Consider the following 3596-nt stretch of genomic DNA (forward strand, 5'->3'; position numbering starts at 1 on the left):
CTTATTTATGTTTTCCCATAGGAAGAGCCATATTTCAATGGCATGAATATGAGTGCAAAAGTAGGATGGTTTATCTGCCACGTCTGATCCATGTGGAGTTTCAGTAATAAAGTTTATTAGTGCCCCTGATTTAATATGACACATTTCCAGTGCAAATTACTCTGAGATCATCGTGTTCATAAAATATGACAGAAATCTTTTAAGTGTGAGCATAAGTTCTGAATTAATTTAATAACCCAGTCTGGAAAAAGGCATGTGGTTTAAAACATAACATTATGCACTGGGCTCTTACATTTCTCTTCCACCCACCCCTACTTCCCATGCCACTTTGGAAAAGCCCTTCTTTATGTCTTGGGTCATCTGACCTTTTGTCAGAGCTCAGGGTTTTACCTTTTCAAAGAGGTTTGAAAAAGGACGTGCTAGTGCGGCCAAGGCAAGAGGGTCCATTCCTCCGGACATTGGGGCTCCTGAGCACAGCTGGTTTTACTTCTTAATAGTTCCTGCCCCATGGGGATGGACAGGGACTGATGTGAAAATGGTTCTTAGCCTCTATGATTTATGCTCTTTAGTGGGCTGGGAGGTGGGTGGGAGAGTGAGCATGGCATAGACAGGACATTAGAGAGACACAGTTGCGAGGAGCATGAACAAAACCCCCCTCCATCTTTCCAGATGGAAAAAAAATTACAGCAGCAGGACACATGCCCCAACTCTCAAATGCATATAAAATCACTGCAAGTTGTAAAATATAAGTCATGGTTCTATTTATCTTGTGGCAGGGTAAAAAAACCAAATGAACAAACACAATTTTCATCAAGATAGAAAACAGAAATGAAGACAAAGCATGAGCTGTTTGGTGTAACTTGACCAACATTCAGCCTTCTGTCTTGGGCATGGACCTATGACTGCCATGGCAAAGAAATCTGTAACCCACACTCCCCACTCCTGCTCAAATATTTTAGGGCTTGGGATGGATTCCTTGCTCACCAACTAACTCACTTCCTGGGTAATCCTATTTTTTTCTGGGATCTCAAGGTCTCCCTTTTTCCTGTCCAAATAGGCTGAGAAACAGGACCAAAGGAACTCTGAGTCCTCCTTAGACGTGCCCTGAGGTAGTCCTTTGTTGTGTTTCCTATTTTGGCATCAAAATTGTGAATGGAAGGGCCACCTGAATGCCCGATGATTAGACTCCTTCTGACTGTGGTGCTTCCAGCACTAAAACAGAGCAGCATGTTCCAAATGATTAGCATCTCAGAGGTGGCTGCCCACAGCTCAGAAGGGATGTCATCTCACCGTCCTAATTTTGCCCAAGAGGCTCCATGGAAGGTAAATTTTCTTATTTCAGATTTTCCTCATCACCCCTAGAAATTGCCCACAGCGAGAGTTCTAAGCAGGTTTAGCAGGAGACCTCACACAATTTCTTCTAGGGAGAAGCCAGAAGAGTGATAGTAGCCCCTCCTTCAACAAGGGGGAGCTGTGGGAGGAACCTTCCTGGCTGAGGAAGCCACACTCCACAACCCCACGCCTGACTGGCCTCTGGTGCTGAGCCTCTTCCTCCTCTGTGCCTTGGTCCCCCTAAGCCCCCTGGCCGGGTGCCTTCTGCTGATTTCTGAAGCTTTCCCCTCCTTCAGAGAACAACTGGAGTCCCAACTCCTACATAAACTCCAAAAAGCAGCCAACAATGATGCTTTTCACTGGTCTCCCATTGTTATTGCTTAACATAGACATTTGGCACTTGGTGATATTCCAGTGAGCTTTTATACTGTGTGTTGTCTTATTTTGTTCTCTAATTATTTCCTGTGGGTGAGTCTTGTCTGATCAGCCAGGCTATAAATGCCAAGCCCCATCCAGGGGCTCGTAGTGCTGGGAGGGAGTGAATTCATGGGAGAAGATCAGAGTCTGGTTGTGGGATGAGAGTCGGGGCTAGGGAAGGGCCAGCCTTCCTGAGGAATGAGGTGTACTCTCAGCTGGGTAGGGGCTGAAGAGCCCCGAAACAAGGAAGGGCTCTCCTCTGGTTTCCCTCATGCTCCTTCGTTCCCTCCACACTGGGGACAAACAGACCACACTCCCATCTTTTCTCAGGACCTCTGGCCTCTGGGTTTTTCTCCTGCTTTCTCCCTCCTGCTACAGCACTTGGATCCCTCATTTCCTTCCTCAAGAATCAGCTCCAATGGCATCTTTTCCTGTACACAAAAAGCTCCTTAAAGTTGCTTCATAAGTATTTTTTCAAAATTCAATGAAGTGCCAGACAATGTGCCAGGAGCTGGAGATACAGAGAGGAGTGGGATATAAGCTTTACCCTTAGGAAGTCTGGAACCTGGTGGGTGAGACAGACACAGAAACAGTGACAACACAATGTGACAAGCATGACAGTGGAAATGAGAGTGGCGAGCAGAGGTGGTCCAGAGGGGTAGCTGACTCTTTCTGGAGTAAGTGGGGGCGGGGCCTGGTCAGGGAAGACCTCATCAAGGAAGTGGCAAATGGTTAGGTTCTGAAGAGTGGCCCAGGTTCACCAGTTAGATCGCCAGGTGGTGGGGGGGAGAAAGGTATTGGGGTGGGGGAGGCTGAGTACCACACACAGCAGGAGGCACCATGGGTTTGGGAGGCTTATCAGGTGTGGTTTGGGGTCGCTGTGGCACCAGGTATGGGGAGAAGGGGCGGGTGAGGTGGAGATGAGTCTGGAGTAGCTGGCAGCAGCTGGATCGCAGGAGGTTTTTATAACAACAAGCGTGGGTCCTGTAGTTGTAGGACATGCGGAGGCCTTTGAGGGCTTAAGGAAAATTATGTCAGGAAGGTTGTAGCAAATCCGTAAGGGAGTAGTGACACACAAGACAAGAGAGGGAAGAATCTTAAAAAGGAGTGGTATGGCAATAGCAAACATTTGAAGGAGGTTAGGTTACCTGAGGAATGAGTCCTATCAGTGGGTGTGACAGTGAGGAGCTTTCTGGTGTCCTCCAGGGGAGCTGTTCCCATGGACAGGTGGGGGCAGAGACAGTCTGCAGTGGGCTGAGGGGGGATTGGAGGGCAGGTGGGGAGGGGGGAAACCAGCTTGGTAAAACCAACTTGACCAAGAAGGGGAGGAGAGCTATGGGGGTGTTAGCTAGAGACCGCCGTGCCTGGGAAGATTTCCTACACAGGATTTGTATCTGCTCCACCTCTGGAGGTCACCTGCTGCCCCCAGTACCTATCACACAGTATCAGACACATAGTAGATATTCAGTAATGGTGGGAAGGACTACTAAATGCATCACGCACATTTCCTGGAAGAGGCTGAAGCAACATCACAGATTTGCTCACCAAGGATTCTTTGCTGTCTAGGGGTGTTCTGGGAAGCAGTTGAAGTCATGAGCTCTGTTCCCAATCACATGCTTTCCTGAAGCACGGAAGGCAGACCGCCAGGGTGTCAACACCTCAGGTCACACCACATAATGCAAAGCCTAATTTGACTTTCAGGCTGATGTCAACATTTTGTTACCTTGCTGAGAAGCCCAGCTTGAAGACTACGTTAATTTACATTTGCCTGTGTTCCAACCATGCGTTCCAGCTCACGGCCTCAGGGCAGACACTGAGGTAGGCATTTCCTGGATGGAGGAGACCCC

This window comes from Canis lupus, chromosome 16, assembly GCF_011100685.1.
Source record: "Canis lupus familiaris isolate Mischka breed German Shepherd chromosome 16, alternate assembly UU_Cfam_GSD_1.0, whole genome shotgun sequence".
NCBI lineage: Eukaryota > Metazoa > Chordata > Mammalia > Carnivora > Canidae > Canis > Canis lupus.